Raw genomic sequence first — 20,970 nt, forward strand, 5'->3', positions numbered from 1 at the left:
TACTTTGTCATCTGTTGCAAAGCAAATCAGTACCTAATACATGAATGTATTTTCTAGTTGACCCTGGATAAAACCTTGATGTAGTTACAATAAACTATGAAGTCTTCGAGACTCCTTTTGAATTTGGGCTTCTTCTTCTTCCCTCATCTTGTTTGAACTCTCCTTCATACAGAGTAACTGGAGTTGCCGCTGATAGCAGTGAAACTCCTCCGGCAGAATAAGGAGGGATAAGTGGAGAGAGCACTAGTGAGGATAAAGAGACATTCCAAATTAAAATGAAACAGAAAGAGTAATAGATCAGTGTAAGACATGAAGAGAGAGAGAGAGAGAGAGCGAGAGAGAGAGAGAGGAAGGGAGAAAGAGAAAGAAAGGGAGAGAGAGAAAGAGGGGGAGTGAGAGAGGGAGAGAAAGGGGGAAAGAGAGAGAGAGAGGGAAAAAGAGAGAGAGAGAGAGAATGAGTCAGAACGCTGCTTTTCATCTGCTTCACTCACTAATTGTCAACCTGACTCGATGTGCTTCCTCTTACAGAAAGCGAGGAAGCTACATACTGTAGATAATGACTGAGTGAGCACTTAACTGATGTCTTCGGTCCAAGCTGTGATCTCAGTGGTCCCTTGGTTACTGTTGCTATGTCTGTCAAACCTTTTTTTTTATTGTAGCACTAAAGCAGTTTACACTCAATTATCATTACACAAGATGAGAGCAGAATATAATTTCCACAAAAGACAGGTGAGATAAACCAAATCGCTGTGACTGTGTGTTGCACAAACGTCACTAACAGGTCGTCATCTGGTATGATATGTGAAATTGGCAAACTTGTTTATTTTTGTTGTTATTTTCGACTGTAACTGTAAGATTTAAAGATATATATACTTAAACCATAGACTGTATATATAATGGACGTAACATCCGTGACGTCACCCATTGGTTTGTGGACTGCTGCTCGGAGGCCAATAGTATCGGATCTGAGCAGCGCCATCTTGAAAATTTCCGATGCATGCCGGGAAAAATAAAAACAGGGATTCTACTTATATGGGCATCAGGAGGAGCATGAGGCGCCCTCCTGAACCTGAGAACCAATCAACCTGTCAATCACGACGTAGCCACGTCCTAATGCATACCCTGCTTTATCGTCACATATAAAATCAGGGAGGCCAAAATGTCCCAAATGAACATCATACTGCATTGAAGAAGGCTTTAAACTAGCGATTGAGACCATAAACACATTTTGAAAACGTTTACTGAGGTTAGAAATCAAGTGAGAAGTTGGTGAATTCTCCATTGACTTGTATAGAGACGGAAGTCCTTTTGACACCAAAACGGTCGCCCCCTGGTGGCCTTTTGATAGAATGCAGTTTTAAGTTACTTCCGCGTTGGCATCATTTCAGAGGGCCGGAACTCCCCGCCTGAGTTAAACACAGTGGTCTGACCTATCTAACATTTCATTTTATGTATTGTATTGTGTTGATTTGCTAGCATCTTTGTTTTGTTTTGTTTTGTGAGGGTTGGCAGTAAAACCTGGAGCAGCGTAAGTACTTGTTCCTTTATGTCAGTGAAACTGGATTGAACTGAACTGATCGGGGGTTGTGATGAAAATGATGAGTTACACATGCAAACACTCAAACACCGAAGAACCCAAACTTTTCTCAACTCTTTATCGTTACTCAGCACTTCCATTCATGACAAGACATGAGGCTTAAGAATATATCTCAGTTGTTCCACACCCCCATTTGCGCCATTGTATGTGATGTTGGGGGTTCTGTATGGAATTGATTGTACACAAACATTGGGATTAGTACTATAGTTTACATAGCCTTCAGAGCTGGAGGGGATGGGCTACATAAAGGACCAGTAGAAGATAAATAAGGAGTTTTGTAAAGATATTCCAGTAGAGCCCTGAATATAAATATAGAGCTGGAAATATGCAGCGTAAGTCATCTATAAGAGCCTACAACCATGCTATTAATTCATCATGTGAGGACAAAGTTTCATGTCAACCATCCATATATTTGTCACTGCTAATATGAATCTAGCAAAAACATTTGTAACCGACTAACCACTTACATTAAAGCAGCGAGCCTGCAGAGTAAATCCAGTCTTACAGATGTCCAGCTGTGGAGTTAACATAACTGTGGATATATCAGCTTCCATATTTTCATGGAGGTGACATGGCATAAAAAAGGGAAAGAACAAGCCAATTAGAGAAATATTCTTTGGCATGCCAGCATGTTCAAATAGATCCAATTAGAAAAAAGTACATGCGGCCTCTGCATAAAAAGCATAAATAAACAATTTGACAAACCTGAAAAAACTTTCCAGTAAACCCCCCAAACAATTTTACAGTTAAGTAGAGTAAAACTGAAAGCTTTTCGGTGTATTTTTCAGCTCTCCTGGTGCAGCAGCGGTACTGTGTGTGTGTGTGTGTGTGTGTGTGTGTGTGTGTGTGTGAATATATAATATCCTACAACAGTCATTAGCTGAATCTAGGGCTCGTTACTGGAGCTGTCTCGTTACAAACTACAGTCAAACATGTTGTTTTATTCATGTTTCATCTCACAATAGTTAATCACATCAACTAGCACTACTACACAAACATGCATGACCCACTTCTTCACACACACACACACACACACACACACACACACACTGATGGTCACTGAAACACACAAACTCACTATCGCCATTGTTTTTTTGTTTTTCCCCCCACCCATTTTCTTGCCAATTATAAAAATTGAACCATGAAGCTAAACTGAAACCCAGTGGAATGAAATGCCTGGAGAGACAAACATTAGTACATTAGCATGCGCAAGTGCAATCAAAAACAAACTAGTATACAGTACACCGAGTGGCAGGGAGTATGGAAGAGAAAGGTAGCAATTACTTCCCTGCCGATGCTGTTTAGTGTGCTCTTAGTCAGAGAGATTTGTCAGCATGCAGAGATGGAGGGAGCGGTGCTGAACAGGAGCTGCTGCTTACATGCACACTTGGTTTTATTCTGAATTAAATCATTGTGATGCAAGATTGGACACTTCACCAGGAGGGGAGGGAGGAAGGAGGAAGGGTGGGGTTGACTGAGTAAAACTGGGAAGAGTTTCAGCAGTTTGCAGCAGAACTTTTTCTGGTCTCTGTTTAGGATTGGCTAAGATTGTCACTACAATGAGAACAGATGATCCATCAGTCCACATTAAGGAGGGAATGAAAGGAAGAAGGAAGGAAAGGAGAGAGGGAGGAAGGGCGGAAAGGAAAGAAGGAAGGAAGGACGGAGGAAAGAAGGAAGGAAGGTAGGAATGAAGGAAGGGAGGAAGGTAGGAGGGAGGAAAGAAGGAAGGAAAGGAAAGAAGGAAGAACGGAGGAAAGAAGGAAGGAAGGTAGGAGGGAGGAAGGAAGGGAGGAAAGGAAAGGAAAGGAAGGAAGGGAGGTAGGAGGGAGGGAGGAAAGAAGGAAAAAGGGAGGGAGGGAGAAAGTAAAAGAGGAAGGAAGGAAGGAAAGAAGGATAGAGGAAAGAAGATAGGGTGGGGAAAGAAGGAAGGGAGGAAAGAAAAGGAAGGAGGGAAGGAAAGAAGGAGGGAGGAAGGAAGGAAGGAAGGAAGGAAGGAACAGTCAAAACAGAGAGAGTCAATTTGACCCGGGAGGACCTGGGTTATTATTCTGATTATTAGTGGAAGATTAGGGTCCATGTTAACATAGGTAGTTGTGCTGGGAGAGGTGTGGTGATCCATGCAGCCTGGCATTCAATGCTGATTCAAACTTAGGTTCACTGCAATGTAAACATTTTTTATTATATGCAGATTTACACATCATGAAATTAAAAGCAGTTGCTTCACACAAACTAGTTCTTAAAGGACAGGGTCACAGTCAGGAGCCCAGATGAACATGTATGTACTAACATGTGTTAGTGTGTTTTTCTGTCTGTAATGATTCCTCCTGTTCACACTGACCATTAGAAGATCCCTTCATAATGTTTACAATGGAAGTGATGGAGGACTGAATCCACAGTCCTCCTTCTGTGTAAACATGTATTTAAAAGTTGATCTGAAGCTAATATGAAGCTTCAGCCTTCCAAATGAGTCAAATCAAGTGCAGATGCAGCTGCTTGGATTAGCCCCACCTCGTAACACCCCTGAGCACCATGTGTGGAAAACAGGGTCATTTCTTTATCTATACACGAGGAGGAGCAGTGATTATGCCCAGTGCCGCTGGACATTTTCATTGACAAAGCAGTGAGCCTGAAATCAGTTGTTCTTATCATATTTGATGTGTGTGAGGCAGTTGCGTAATCACGGCTGCGCCTTGTTTTTGTTCTTGTCAATATCAACAGAGTAAGTCCTGAGGGGCCACCACTGTGTATTTCTCTTTCTCAAAACTGGTATTTTAATTTAACAGAGCACAACTTAGCATGGATCATCAGAGAGGGGGGATTAATATGTTGCTGCACATAACAAAATGTATACAGGCCATGGTTGTAGGCTATTACAGGCAATAACGTTTTACAGGCTTTTCTTCACATTTCAGCACAGATATTGTATTTAGTCAGTAGAGGGGTGCACACAGAACTCACAAACATCATAAATCAGTGTTCATTTATTATTTACTTGTAGCTTCTTTTACTTTAACCAGTTGAAATACTGTCACATTAATACAGCTATTAATGTGACTGTTTCCGATCTGAAACATGTTAGATTAACCCTCCTGTTGTCCTCAAGTCAAGGAGCTAAGGGAGGAAGAAGGAAGGAAGGGAGGAATGAAGGGAGGAAGGAAGGAAAGGAGGGAGGAAGGAAAGTAGGAAAGGAAAGAAGGAAGGGAGGAAGGAAGGAAGGACGGAGGAAAGAAGGAAGGAAGGAAGGTAGGAGGGAGGGAGGAAAGAAGGAAGGACGGAGGGAGGGAGAAAGGAAAAGAGGAAGGGAGGAAGGAAGGAAAGGAGGGAGGAAGGAAAGGAGGAAAGGAAAGAAGGAAGGGAGGAAGGAAGGACGGAGGAAAGAAGGAAGGAAGAAAGGTAGGAGGGAGGGAGAAAGGAAAAGAGGAAGGGAGGAAGGAAGGAAAGAAGGTCAGAGGAAAGAAGGAACAGTCAAAACAGAGGGGGTCAATTTAACCCGGGAGGACGACATGAAGATTAATGTCTGAATCTTACAATAATGTTGTTCAGATGTCACTGATTATATCAAGGATTTTGCAGAAACATAAACAGACAGATTGGTTGAAGCACATTGTTAAACAGGGCCAGGCATTGGTTAGGCATGACCAGAAAGTTCAAAGGTTATCGATACAGGGGCGAAGAGAATTTTTGGGAAACCAATTAGGGAATCGTGGATGTGAGATGTATTTTTCGGTGTTCTCTCTTTCTGGACAGGTTAAACAGATGGCTGGAAGGCATAGGGACTCAAGGGAAGAGTTGTTTACTGAAAACTTCCCTCAAGTCATGACAGGCAGATGGGATGACTGATAGATCAAGGGGCTACAAGGTGAGAGAGGAGACAGCGGCCTCTGTTAAGGTGAGGGCAGATTGCTGGCAGGATGATTGACAAAAGCAGCTCCAGATTGCTGGTGGACTAGTCTGTGTGAGATTTTATTGTGTGATTTTAGTCAAGAGTGACGACAAGATTACAGGGGCTAGAGGGGAAGTGATGTGGTGGAAACTGGATGTACTCACAGTGGTTGGTGAGTTTGGTGCTATGAGTGAAGAGCTTGTCATTTAGTGCTTAAAGCCCAATTTCCACCAGGTCCGTCAGCTACTATAATCAATGAGAGTGTTTCCGCCAGGAGCGTCTCAGCAGCGTCCCAGCTATCAATCAGCAGCATTTCTATTTTTGATGTTTCTAACTCGCAACAAGCTCAACAGAGCAGATTGCACCAGACAGGAAGTCAGACACAGAATCGGCATAATAAAACTTCCGTCTTTCAAAATAAAACAACCCATGCCCACCCGATCGTATTTAAGCAACAAACACGAATAAAACAGACAGATAAAGACACCATCTAGCTACGTAGCCTACTGACACATGATAGAAGCACAAAAATCAAAGAAAATTACCAAATCAACTAAATTTGAGCAAGTTAACAAAATCGGGCCGTTTAGTTTTGCTGCTACTACAGTAATTACGGTAGACTATAGTCACTCGTTCAGATTCGATTGGGCTGCAGTAATTACTGTATTTCCACCGGGTCCGTCAGCGGCACCATTTAACAGTGCAACTTCATTTTAAAAGGCAGATTTCTCTCCCAGAGCTCCTCTCCGCTGCCGTAACGCTCCCGGTGGGAGTTGACGCCGGGCAGAGGACAGAGCTAAATGGTGCCGCTGACGGACCCGGTGGAAATCCCCAGTTAGCATTCAGGGAAACATGGTTCATTGATGAAGAGTCCACTAAGGTTAGCAGTGGCAGGGCCTGTTGGTTCTATCATCACGTGGCCTCCAGTTTATTATGTTGGGGGACAAGGCAAGAAGTAGTTTGGCTCACCAGAACCCCTGCTGCTGCTACTCTGGCAAGCCTATTCATTTGGTTTGACAGGGACAGGTAGGCTGCAGCAGATGCACTCCCTGGCCTCCATTCTCTGGAGAGGTTCAGCTGATTAGCTCTCCCGGGAAAGAGGGAGTGTTGGGAGAAAATACAGGAGACATGGGAAGGTCCTGGGCCTGCTCCTGCGAGAGGTAGAGGGATAAAGCAAGAAGTGGGTAGGGGTGGCTGACAGCTAGCTCTTTCCCTACAAAGCTTGCCAAGGAAATTATACAGTCTGATGGCCAGGGGAATAAAATAATCGAGACTAGCAGATTCATCCTGGGCCACTTACTTGTCCTTTACAAGTTCATTAAGCCCATGCCCTGAGGCGCCTTATCATTCCTATAGTTATTAACACCACTGAGAATTTGAGTACACTGCAGAAACCATGTCGGAGCAAGAGGAGACATTTAGTAGTGTTCCTCCCTGGACAGGATGGTCAAAAATCTCTCTAATATCTGAAACAAAATCATCAAAAGTGGAGCTAAGGCTAGACTGACTTTCCTTATTGCTGATGCCCTGTTTAAAAGCTCTCCCTTTAAATAATCCTATTATATAAGATATTGTGGACCAATCTGTGCTGTAGGTTCGAGGCTGCTGTTCAAAAACAAGCATTAGAAAGCCCTGGAGGTGTTTTCATCTCCTGCGTAATGCTCCGGTGAGGGAATCTGGGGCCTCTCTGGGCAGGACAGCTGGCGGAGCTGGAGAGGGTGACGTTGACAGATATCGCCGGCCCAAGAGAACACCTTCGTTGGCGAGAGCCTGGTGGGTCCACGTTGGCCAGATTATTCTGGTAAGAACTCAGGAGGGACCCAAATACAGGACAAGGACAGAGTGGTGTTGGTTTAAGAGTTAGGGTTTATTGCAGGAGAGAAGGGGAATGGGGGTGTGTGGTTGTGAGCTGGGAATGAAGGGAATTGTACCTGGCAGTGGGGGCTAGGAGGGTTTGAGGCGGCTGGCAGGAGAAACAGGAAAGCAAGCAAGAGGGAGATGATCCAGGGATGCAAGAAAAACAGGGTTAGCATTCAATAGATAGCTTGACACAAGGATTTCACTGGCCATCGCTTGGCCACTGAGGTTGAAACTGTAGTTTCTGGATTGCCCTTATCCTGTGATAACTTGAGACGTCATGTCTTTGTCTTGTATATCTTCCAAAAGCAGATGTTTACTTAGGTTAAAGGTTAAAAGTTAGCCATAAAGGACAGGCCAGAGGCTATTTCTCCAGACTGACCATTTGTTAAAAGCTAGTCATAAATGAGGGGTCAGGGCTGTGTTTCCAGACTGACCATTTGTTTTGAAGGTGGAGTTTTGTTTTAGGAACTATATATAGTCTTGTAAGAATTGGAGAGAGAGAGAGAGAATTTCAGATTGGGACCAGGACTCTCTCAGATTGGACATGTGACACTGATCTCTTTGTAATAAAACCTTTAAAAAATATACAAGTGAGATGTGTCAGCGGCGGTTTCCTTCTTCATCAACACATCAAGAATCTACCTATTGAATTACACTTCAAAACAACAATCTGGTGAAGAGTGGATGAAGAGCTGCATATGAGATACTGCAAAGGAGGTGAGATGATGGGTTGCAGGTGTGCGGACTGAGGGAGAAGAGGAGCTGATTGAAGGCAGGTGTGCAGGTGAAGGAAGGAGCCGGGAGATGGTGGAAGGGATGACACGCCTACACCAACAAACACACACACCTAAAGACAGACTGGAGCACTGGAAACACTGGGAAATCTGCTGGAGTACAGTCACAGCTATGACAAAAACATAGTGATGGATTAATGAACAGCTGGTGAAACACACAGTCCAGATGTCAGGAAGTTATTGTGAGCTGTATAGCAGTGAAAAGAAAATCACTTTTAATTTTAGTTTGACTTTAACTCGAGTCGTGAATGCAAAGAGAAAAAAAACAGGCACCATATAATCTACAGACAACCTGTGCATATTGATGAGTCTGAGCACTCGGCGGACCCTAACAGCTTGCCAAATATTAATTTCCTGAACCTCAAAGTTATCAGCGACACACATCTCTCTGAGGATCCCACAGCTGAGGAGACTGCAGTGCAACACACACACACACACACACACACACAACAAACAAGCTAATACATTTATTCAGATTATTAACTCCCCGTGTTGTTCTTTCCCTTCTGCAGAGGCTCTATTCTGTCCGTCCTCTTTTATTTCTTTTATTTTTTTTCCCCTCTCCCTTTCGGCATCTCCATCTCCTCAAGTCATTACTCCACTGTAACTAAAGGAGCCACAAACTGAGGAACTCCATTAACACTTACTCTGAAAGAAGGATGAGGCCTCATGAGGACTCAATCTGGAGCTCATCAAAAGGCCTCTTATGCATGTATGCAAGAGAAGCCACACTCAGAGACACACACACATACACATTTGTCTTTCTGTATTTGTGAGAACCCTCATTGATTTAATGCATTCCTTAGCTCTAACTAAACTTTAACCCTCCTGTTGTCCTCGAGTCAAGGATGGAAGGGAGGAAGAAGGAAGGGATGAAGAAGGAAGGAAAGGAGGGAGGAAGGGAGGAAGGAAGGAAGGAAGGAAGGACGGAGGAAAGAAGGAAGGGAGGAAGGAAAAGAAGGAAGGAAAGGGAGGGAGGAAGGAAGGAAGGATGGAAGGAAAGAAGGACAGAGGAAAGGAAGAAAGGGGGATGGAGTAAGGAAAAAAGGAAGGTAGGAAAGAGAGAGGAAGGAAAGAAAGAGAGAAGGAGGGAGGGAGGAAGGACAGACAGAAGGAAGGAAGGAAGGGAGAAAAGAAGGAACAGTTAAAACAGACGGGGTCCTTTTGACCCGGGAGGACGACACAGAGGTTAACCTTACAAACCATCAAACAATGCAGACATGTCACACTGGAAATGTCCTAAAAATACAGAAATGTCCCCATAATTCAGAAATGTCAGCACAATGCTGAAATGTCCCTATCATTCAAAACTGTTCTTATAATGCTTCAATGTCCCCATAACGAAGAAATGTCCCCATAATGTTCCCAAATGTCCTAACAATACAGAATTGTGCCTATAATGCGGAAAACTCCTCAAAATGCTGTGATGTTCCCCTGCTTCAGAACTGTTTTCACAATGTAGAAATGTCCTCTTAATGTGGAAATGTCCTCACTGCAATGGTTTTAAACTAAAAACAGTCCTCACAAAGATAGAAACACAAACCCACAGATGCAGACACCTGCTGGCAGACATGCAAACACATTTGCCACCACAGTGCTCTAAACAATATCTCATGTTTGTTATGGGCCATCTGCTACACTCTGACTGTATATCTGTATATCTGTCTAAGTGTGTGTGTGTGTGTGTGTGTGTGTGTGTGTGTGTGTGTGTGTGTGTGTGTGTATCTTGGTAAGGACCAGGCGGGGAGTTCCAGTCCTCTGAAATGAGGCCAATGCAGAAGTAACTTAAAACTGCATTCTATCAAAAGGCCACCAGGGGGCGACCGTTTTGGTGTCAAAAGGACTTCCGTCTCTATACAAGTCAATGGAGAATTCACCAACTTCTCACTTGATTTCTAACCTCAGTAAACATTTTCAAAATGTGTTTATGGTCTCAATCGCTAGTTTAAAGCCTTCTTCAATGCAGTATGATGTTCATTTGGGACATTTTGGCCTCCCTGATTTTATATGTGACGATAAAGCAGGGTATGCATTAGGGCGTGGCTACGTGGTGATTGACAGGTTGATTGGTTCACAGGTTCAGGAGGGCGCCTCATGCTCCTCCTGATGCCCATATAAGTAGAATCCCTGTTTGTTTTTTTTACCAGCATGCACCGGAAATTTTCAAGATGGCGCTGCTCAGATCCGATACTATTGGCCTCCGAGCAGCAGTCCACAAACTAATGGGTGACGTCACGGATGTTACGTCCATTTCTTATATACAGTCTATGAACATTACACATAATTTATTATTGAGTCATATATCTTCATACTTTTGTATCATTCATGTTTGACATGAAAAGAGAATATGCAGAGAATATACCAAGTATACCTTGCAACTAGGGAAGAGAGTTGTGTATACAATTTAAAATGCAGCAGGAAGAAAAGCATCAGGATGAATTTGCTCAAACTGATAAAACATTTATTCATCTGAATAGAAAAGTGTGTTAATGCAGAAGTGCAAAACACGGCTTATTCTGTCATGTGAAGGCTGTATTCAACCTTGTTTACCTTGTGATCAGTGCAACAAAAGATAAAACAGTTTGCCGCCATGTTTTATAATATCCTGTCTGTACAGCAAAGCACTGTCCAGGGTTTTGGCATCTCTCTTTAAACATATTAATCTTACTCCAACTGGACTTCCTGCATCGTATCTCATAGTCTCATTGGTACCAACACGCTCCCACCAGCACTGCCACATTCATTGTTTCAACACAGGACCGTTTTCAGTCCTATTGCCCACTAAGGACTGCATTATGTCAGCGAGGGTCCTCACAAGGATGGAAGTACAAACCTGTGTGTGTGTCTGTTCTCCTGGATAAGCTGTAATGTCCTTGAGCTTTTATGATATTGTGTCCTCCTTTGTGGTTAAACATGGTGTGTCGTCTCAGTCAGCAGCTCTGGTCAGTATCAGTATCTGTTGGTGTCCAGCTCACATTCAGCAGCAGTCATTTCTAAACCTACATTCACTGACAGACATGTTTTTGGACATTTTTTAATCGCTGCTAGGCTGCTTTCAAAACCAATACATCATATTTTTGATGGATGTTTGCTGAGTGACACCTGTGAGTCTTTACCCAAAGATAAAAAGGCAGGTTTCGGATGTTTCAGAACAACATGTTTAATCCTCCTGTTGTCCTCAGGTCAAGGAAGGAAGGAAGGAAGGAAGGAAAGGAGGAAGGAGGGAGGGAGGGAGGAATTGAGGAAGGAAGGAAGGAAGGATGGAAGGAAGGAAAGGAGTAACGAAGGAAGGAAGGAGGGAAGGAAGGAAGGAAGGAAAGGACTAAGGAGGGAGGGAGGGAAAGAGGAAGGAAGTAAGGAGAGAAGGAAGGAAGGAAGGAAGGAAGGAAGGAAGGAAGGAAGGAAAGGAGTAAGGAAGGAAGCAAGCAAGGAAGGATGGAAGGAAGTGAGGGAAGAAGTATGGAAGGAGGAGGGAGCAAAGAAAGAGGGGAGGAGGGGAAGAACGGAGAAAAAATTAAAGAAAGAGGAAAGAAGGAAAGAAGCAACAGTCAAAAGAGGACCCGGGAGGACAACAGGAGGGATATAGACAATAAGGATTAAATTTACAAAAGTACACTTTCAAGTATTGACTGTTCCTTCCTTCCTTCCATCTGTCCTTCTTTCCTTCCCTCCTTCCTTCCTTTCTCCCTTCCTTTTTTCTTCTGACCCTCTTTCCTTCCTTCCTCCCTCCCTCCTCCCTTCCTTCCTCCCTTCCTCCCTCTTTTCCTTCCTTCTTTCCTCCCTTACTTCCTTCCTTCTGTCCTTCCTTCCTCCCTCCTTCTCTCTTTCGTTCCTTCCTTCTGTCCTTCCTTTCTCCCTCCCTCCTTCTTTCCTTCCTTCCTTCCTTTCCTTCCTCCCTTCCTTCTTTCCTCGGTCCTTCTTTCCTTTCTTCCTCCCTTCCTCGTTTCATTTCTTCCTCCCTCCTTCTTTCCTTCCCTCCTTCCCTCTTTCCTTCCTTCCCTCCTTTTCTTCCGTAATTCCTTCCCTCCTTCTTCCCTTCCTCCTTTCTTTCCTTCTTCCTCCCTCCCTTCCTTCCTCCTTTCCTTCCTTCTTCCTCCGTTCCTTCCTTCCATCCTCTCTTCCTCCCTTCCTTCCTTGACTCGAGGACAACAGGAGGGTTAAAGTATAAGTGTGAGTCTTAGTATTAATGTACTTAGTCTTGGACTTTTCTTTATACTTTTCAGTATAAGCCAAGTATACTTCATTATACTATTCTTAATTATATAAAATATAGTATATAAAAAGTAAACTTCAAGTATACTGCCTCAGTTTTAGTATAAAATAAGTATACTCGTAGTACACTTGAATACACTACTTTTTGCTAAGGGTAATCAAGTAACATTACTCAGTGAAATGCTGCAACACTAATCCAACTCAGTGTGAGTCCCAGAGCCGGGGAGAGCTGCAGGTGAGCCAACTGTCAATCACTGCAGCCTCTTAGCTGTCTAAGCTACTTTAAGTCTTCAAATCTCTCTCTCTCCTTCTTTCTCTCTCAACCCAACTGGTCAGGGCAGATAGTCGCCAACCTATACAGACCGGTTCTGTTTGGGGTTTCTTCTCGTTAAAGGGAAGTTTTTCCTTGATGCTTTCGCCAAGTGCTGCTCATGGAGAAATGTCGAGTACAGTCTATGTGAAAGGAGCCTTGAGATAACTTTTGTTGTGATTTGGTGCTATACAATTAAAATTGAATTGAATTGAAATCTTATTAATGGAGCAATAATTTCTTATAAGACACTTTAAAGGGCCTGAATTTAGAGATTAAGACCAGAATGACTCGTTGAAAACAATGATTGACTCAGTATTTATTCATAGAGAGACTTTGAAGCTTTTTGAATGAGAGTCAGCTGCAAGTTAGACAAGAAGGAGAACGTGAGTCTGTGGCTTTTGGCTTTTACATATGTGGATGATGCAATGGTATTTAATGTACAACTAGGAAGTGCCATCATGAAGTTAGAGTCAGCGGCTGAGACTTTAAAGTTTGTGTAAAGTAAATTCAGACATTTTCTTCTAAACACATTAAATAGGTCATAAATGTATTTCTAAAAAATTTGTAAAAAGCATTTCAATGATTGGCATAAACCCGCCCCTGCTGCTGTAGCGGTAAATACATGCAGTACACTACTACTACAGTCTACAGTTAGCTGAGTTAGCCGCCAAGCTAGCCGCTGAGCTAGCCGCTGAGCTAGCCGCTGAGCTAGCAGCAGAAAGCTCTCAGATGTAGCGTCCATGTTTTGGGTAGAGGTGGTGACTTTGATTGACAGGTGACACTTGGTAGGGGGCGGGGTTTCAGCGTTTGGGAGCAGAGACAGAGGCTGATTTTTACACAACTTTGAAGCCTAATTTCATATATTTGGCGATTTTTTTAACCATTCAAGTTTAGCAGGGTGGTTAACAACACACTTTCCTGTAGTATGTCAAACTCAGAACACATATTTATTCTTACTTTAAACAGACTTTAAGGTTACTTTGCGAGGCTGCTGCATTGACGAGATCAGTGAATCCAGCTGCCTCACCAGGTAAGACGGTGATAGATGGTTCCTCCCGTTTTCTGCCGGATATCTTCTGAAAGCTTTGCCGCCTTTTTTTCAGAACCACTTCCAAGAACGACTTCTCAGACGTCTCTGTGTTAGAAACCATCTGGAGCGTCTGGTTTAACTTAGAGGAACTTCAGACTCAAACTGTGGTGAAACTGTTCAGAAGCTGTACACAGATATAAGTTTCACCACGGGAGTCGAGTGCTCGCTGCATAGCAACGCCAGCTGTCAGTCAATGGTTGCTATGGGAGACAACCACTCAAAAGGCCTGAAGCTTGGTGAGTGTTTCTACAGAAATGTCCAAACACTGTTTAACCCTCCTGTTGTCCCCGAGTCAAAGAAGGAAGGGAGGAAGAAGGGAAGAAGGGAGGTAGGAAGGAAGGAAGGGAGGAAGAAGGAAGGAAAGGAGGAAGAAGGAAGGAAGGAAAGGAAGGAAGGAAGGAAGGACGGAAGGAAGGAAGGAAGGAAAGAAAGAGAGAAGGAGGGAGGGAGGGAGGGAGGGAGGGAGGGAGGGAGGAAAGACAGATGGAAGGAAGGAAGGGAGGAGGGAGAGAGGATAGAAGGGAGGAAAGGAAGGGAGGAAGGAAAGGAAGGAAGGATGACGGAGGAAAGAAGGAAGGAAGGTAGGACGGAGGGAGGAAAAAAGGAAGGAGGGAGGGAGGGAGAAAGGAAAAGAGGAAGGGAGGAAGGAAGGAAAGAAGAACAGAGGAAAGAAGGAAGGGAGGAAGGTAGGAAGGAAGAAGGGAAGGAAGGAAGGGAGGAAAGAAGGAACAGTCAAAACGACAGGAAGGTTAATACTCTTTTGGTAAATGGTAAAATAATCATAATAGCTTTATTGTCATTTATATTATCACCCTCAGGTATGCAACACCAATATTATTATTTCTTTACTATATTGTTTACTACTATTGTTTTTATATTGCTTATGTACTTATTATTAATTGTTCTTTATTCTTTTTATTAATGCTCGGTCTTTTGTTGCTATCTGCTTGCTGATGTAATAATGTACATTTCTCCATCGTGGGACTAATGAAGGATTATCTTATCTTAACTCAGTGTCCTTTTCTTATATTTTGCATATATTACAGTTTTTTTATCTGCAGGTTTTTTATATACATTTTTTTAGTTTTCATTGCATGTTGCATACATACATACATTGTTTTTTTCAGGACAAGTCAGGGTTAGGGTAGTCTATACATGCTCTAAGTGACATTTTATGGGATAATAATGAAAATGCATTCATTGTTGTACTTGTTGTGTCTTTATGTCCAGTGGTTTTAAATGCAGCACAATTATCCAAACAGTATATTAATGGACAGAAAAGATCCAGTGATTACAACTATTTTAATTATCTTTTATAATAAAGGAATTATTTTCTCAAAACCAGAAAATATTAACATTTAGAAGTTATAATAAGAGGATTTGAAGATAAGGATGAGAGACTATATATTGGGGTTAAGATAGTCTCTTGCCTTCTTTTTTATTTTCTATTTTGGACTTAAAGGGTAACATATATAACATGTAGATATACAAATAGGTATATATATATATATATTTTTCTTTTTCTACTTTTCTTGGTACCTACCATAGACTGTATATAAGAAATGGACGTAACATCCGTGATGTCACCCATTGGTTTGTGGACTGCTGCTCGGAGGCCAATAGTATCGGATCCGAGCAGCGCCATCTTGAACATTTCAGGTGCATGCTGGGAAAAATAAAAACACGGATTCTACTTATATGGGCATCAGGAGGAGCAAGAGGCGCCCTCCTGAACCTGTGAACCAATCAACCTGTCAATCATGACGTAGCCACGCCCTAATGCATACCCTGCTTTATCGTCACTTATAAAATCAGGGAGGCCAAAATGTCCCAAATGAACATCATACTGCATTGAAGAAGGCTTTAAACTAGCGATTGAGACCATAAACACATTTTGAAAACGTTTACTGAGGTTAGAAATCAAGTGAGAAGTTGGTGAATTCTCCATTGACTTGTATAGAGACGGAAGTCCTTTTGACACCAAAACGGTCGCCCCCTGGTGGCCTTTTGATAGAATGCAGTTTTAAGTTACGTCCACGTTGGCCTCATTTCAGAGGACCAGAACTCCCCGCCTTGTCCCTGCATACAAACTGTATTTGTATTAGAACATTTTGAATCAGAAATGACTCAAAACACTTACTCAGTTATAATAATAATGTAGTGATGAAGCCAAATGAAGAAAATATTGAAACCATCAGTGTGTTTAGTGGCATAATTCTGACAATATGTTGTTGTATTTGTTCATTTGTTTATTTTGATGGTGAATTTCCTGCCCAGAATGAAACTGGAGCCGTTCAGCAGCTCCGTCTCCTGCTGCCATATTTCCCTATTTTATCAGCACCCAGCCGAGAGGAAGCAGGTATTTGTTGTTCCTGACATTTTGTGTACTGCTTTACTTCTGCTGCTTCTGATGATCAACACTTACGGTCACATCAATCAGTACCGATGTATTTCACCCGTCTCTCTGAGCTCCATCCCTCCTCACTCATCATCACTCACTTCTTTTATTTCTGTGGCTTTATTTCTCTGACTCTGCGCTCGACGTCCGTGCTGTTTGTCCTGACTTTAAATTCCTGCCAACCTGTAATCATCTCTGTCAGGTACAGAAAGTCATTCTCACCCACACCGAGCTGCACACACACACAACATACACACACACACACACACACACACACACACACACACGCACAGCGTGAGATAGAGATGACACACAGGTGTCAGCTGGGAGAAATGGCAGCCATCACTTTGATAACACAACTCAGCGAGACACAATCCCTGTCGGTTCAGTCTGGCCTCTCCTCTCCTCTTCCTCTTCCTCTTCCTCTTCCTCTTCCTCTTCCTCTTCCTCTCTTCCTCTCCTCTCTCCTCCTTTCCTCTCCTCTCTGAACCTCTCTCTCCTCTCCTCTCCTCTCCTTTCCTTTCCTCTCCTCTCTCCTCCTCTCCTCTCCTCTCCTCTCTTCCTCCTCTCCTCTTCCTCTCCTCCTCTTCCTCTCTCCTCTCCCTCCTTTCCTCCTCCTTTCTCCTCTCCTCTCTCCTCCTTTCCTCTCCTCCTCCTCTCCTCCCTCTCCTCTCCTCCTCTCCTCTTTCCTCATCTCCTCTCCTCTCCTCCTCTCCTCCTCTCCTCTCCTCTCCTCCTCTCCTCCTCTCTTCCTCTCCCCTCCTCTCCTCCTTTCTTCTCTCCTCCTCTCGTCTCCTCTCCTCTCCTCCTTTCCTCTCCTCTCCTCCTTTCTTCTCTCCTCCTCTCGTCTCCTCTCCTCCTTTCCTCTCCTCTCCTATCCTTTTCTCCTCTCCTCCCCTCCTCTCCTCTCCTCTCTCCTCCTCTCCTTTCCTCCTCTCTCTCTCTCTCTCTCTCTCTCTCTCTCTCTCTCTCTCTCTCTCTCTCTCTCTCTTCTTCTGGAAACTTACCTGCGTTGTTGTTGTCCTGCCTCTATTTTAGAGAGAGAAGAAGTCGAGGGATGTGTGGACTCAGCGGTGCTTTGTCGCATCTGAAAGAAGCTCCTGCAATAAACTGATAGATTTCACAACTCAACCGTCACTTCAGCGGTTATTGTTAGTGTACAGCTGAGTGTGTGTGCAAAAAAAACTGTAATTTTAACTGTGGAAAATGTCTGTTTTTACCCAAAGATTGCTTTTTTCGGTGCAGCAGCAGATTCCCATTATTGAGACATGAGTCAGAGTCTCCAGCATGCTAACAGCTCTGTGAGGCTGATTCTGCTTAAAGAGGAAATAACATCCAGCAGGACGATAATAACACTGCAGCTAATCTGCCATTTATTCTCTTGATTAATAGATTAGTTGATTGGTCCATAAAATGTCAGAAAATGATGATCACTGTTTCCCAAAAGCAACGAGAAGCAACCTTTAATTTCTGGTTTCAGTTTAGAGGAAGAAACCAGAACATATTAAACAGAATTGAATTTTCTGTGTATTGAATAAATGAATCATTGTTGCAGCTCTAAGTGAACTCCTGCACATATTTGTCCTTCTAATGAATATTAGATCTGCTCCAATGTTGGTTGAGAAATTGTTTATTTTTCACTTTCACTTTAAAATAATGTTTCTTTATTATTTTTTATGACATGGAGCTATAGATATATATATATATATATATATATATATATATATATATATATATATATATATATATATATGTTGACTTTTCAGACATATGTCTTTTACTCTGAGCTCTGTATTCTGACTTATCTGATAGTTAATTCACATCACTGTAACAGTAAGTTTATTAAAGACCTAGTCGGCTAGTTAAAGTCTTTCCTCTCGTTCCTTCAGCTGGACGTTTTTTTTTTCATATTCAGCTACTCAAAGTTTCTCTGAGTTCATTAAGAATCAAATTTTTAAAAAAAAAAGACGTGAGAATGATTTCACAAGTAGTTTGAAGCAAATCATCTTCCAATATTTAATATTTAAAGTCTTACGGGAAGAAATGTTAAATATTTGCATATTAGAGATTCTGGAGTAGATGACATTTTTAAGAATTTTAATGTTGTAATTATACTTTTTTTATACTTTCAGACACACATTATTGTTCCAAGCTTTTTTGTATGTCTTAATACATGTGTAGCGATCTTTAAAGTCAGTCGCTAAAACGTCACACACAAACTCATTAACGTCCATCTTGACTTAAAGCGATGGTTCGGCGTAATTTCGACCTAGCATCGTTTGCACCATGACGTCTATCTAAACACCCCCTCACCCCTTTTTTTTCATTTGGTCGCAAATTAGTGGAGTTAGAGGCATCAGCCGAATGGCTTAGTACAGGCGCTAACGGGACCAACAGTGTATCTCGTAAATTACTCCACTAATAATGCCTGGGTTGTTATCGAACTTCTACAGTAGTACAAATAGGGTCTTTACTCATAAATCGATGCATTGGAAAGTGTATAAGTACACCAGGAGCTTATTAAAATAACACTTAACTGATGGCTTTTACTCTGCTGCTAACGCTAAAGCTGTAAACATCGTCAAAATCTCGCGTGGGCATCACATTTTATGATGCACAGTAAATCATATTAGACTCAGTTTCCTCTTGACTCCTGAAGTTCCTTTTGATTTAAACTGGCCCAGCTTTTTCTGCAGCAGAGACATTTACCTTTGTCTTATATTAAAATGTGTATTACAGATCAGATCCTGTCATTTCCCCCATTGAGTCACAAAGAGTTAAATTATTTCATTCCCCGTCTCCTCCATCTCTCAGAATGATGAACTACTCCTTTAAATCACCTGTCTGCACTGTGCACAGAAAAAACAGTTCATTACAATATTCACGACGCTGTTACTGTCAGCTGGTTATTGTCTTCATATATATTCTAACCACTCATGTTTACTCCACACAACAATTTCACACACATGCAAAACGTCAAACTCCTCCAGACGCTCGTGTGAATCCAGAGCCGAGTGTTTAATCCATTATTCATAAAGGAAATTTGTTGCCTGCCTGTCAACAAATCAGAGAGATGACGAAGCAGAGAGAGAACGTATACGCTGCTCCATACTGTTAAAAACATCTGGTAGGAACCTGCACACACACACACACACACTCACACAAACACACACACACCTGCACAGACACACCTGCACACACACACACACACACAAACACACACACACACACACACACACACACACACACCTGCACACACACACCTGCACACACACACACCTACACACACACACCCACACACACACACACACACACACCTGCACGCACGCACGCACACACACACACACACACACACACACACACACACACACACACCTGCACACACACACACACACCTGCACACACACACACCTGCACCTACACACACACACACACACACACACGCACACACACACACCTGCACACACACACCTGCACACACACACACACACACACACACACACACACCTGCACACACACATACACAAACACACACACACACACACTGGAGGCCACTACCAGTCGTATCTTATTAAAACACATTACCTGAACAATCCCCGTCTCCCAAAACCCATTTAATTCAGCAGTGCTCTGAATTCCTGATCTGCAATCTGTTCTCATTACACTTATTCTCACACTCTCCCTCTTTATCTATCCTCCCTCCCCTTCCTCCCCTCCCCCCCCCCCCTCCTCTGTCTCTCCTCCTCTTCCTCCCTCAGGTGGATGGTGTAATTGCTGTGGTTTAACCGGTACTGTGTTTGATCTCACGCTTATCCTCTGAAGCCTCTCGCTCATGAAAGAGATGAAGGGAGGAACGCATCTCCCAAGAAACGCCTGTGTTTGTGTGTGTAGGTGTGTGTGTGTAGGTGTGTAGGTGTGTGTGTGTTGAGTGGGAATTGCTTCAGTCTGGTCTGATTTTTTTTTTGTGGAAGTAATTGAATTATAGCGGCGGTAGCGGTGGAACTGCAGGCTAAAAACACACAAATCACTTCAATCTAAAGCCAATTCCTTCCCATTTAACCTCGATGTATTACACAGACGTGAAGTCATTTTTCTCCTCCGCTGTAGTTTTATTAGATTCTCATCTGCATCCCCTCGGCTATAGCAGAGGACGAAGTGGACAGAAGTCATTTCTCCTGCAAAAAACAGACAATTTGAAAGAGGTTGTTATTGATTTGAGCGTCCGTGGAATCCGTGCTTCTACACTTCGTAGCAGGTTGAAGGTTTTTGACTTGCAGGCAGAAAACTTTCACTTCAGCTTTTGGAGGTTTGAACATGTTTAACATCTGATATCAGATCAGATTATAAACATTAAAAATCTGAATGTGTTTACTTAACCTTTGTGTCGTTCTCCCGGGTCAAATTGACCTTGTTTGTTTTGACTTCTCCTTCTTTCTTTCCTTCTGTCCTTCCTCCCTTCCTTCCGTCCTTCCTTCCTCCCTCCCTCCTTCTCTCTTTCTTTCCTTCCTCTCTCTTTCCTCCCTTCCTTCTTTCCGTCCTCCATCCCCCCTTTCTTCCTTTCTTCTGTCCTTCCGTCCTCCCTCCCTCCTTCTTTCCTTCCCTCCTTCCTGCCTTCCTCCCTTCATTCAAGGAGCGGGTGAGAAACGACTTTTCGTTTCAGCCTGAATTCTTTCCTCTGTCCTTCCTTCCTTCTTTCCTCCCTTCCTTCTTTCCTTTCCCCCTTTCCTCCCTCCCTCCTTTCCTTCCTCCTTTCCATCCTTCCTTCCTTCCTCCCTCCCTTCTTTCCTTTCTTTCTTCTTCCCTTCCTTCCTTGACTCAAA

General features: G+C 42.9%; 1 pseudogene; it reads right to left on the bottom strand.

Annotated features, from left to right (window-relative positions):
- Positions 1-7,105: 7,105 nt before the first annotated feature.
- Positions 7,106-20,970, bottom strand: part of LOC133995675 (V-type proton ATPase subunit B, brain isoform-like) — an 86,006-nt pseudogene continuing 72,141 nt past the window's right edge.

Source organism: Scomber scombrus, chromosome 15, assembly GCF_963691925.1.
Source record: "Scomber scombrus chromosome 15, fScoSco1.1, whole genome shotgun sequence".
NCBI lineage: Eukaryota > Metazoa > Chordata > Actinopteri > Scombriformes > Scombridae > Scomber > Scomber scombrus.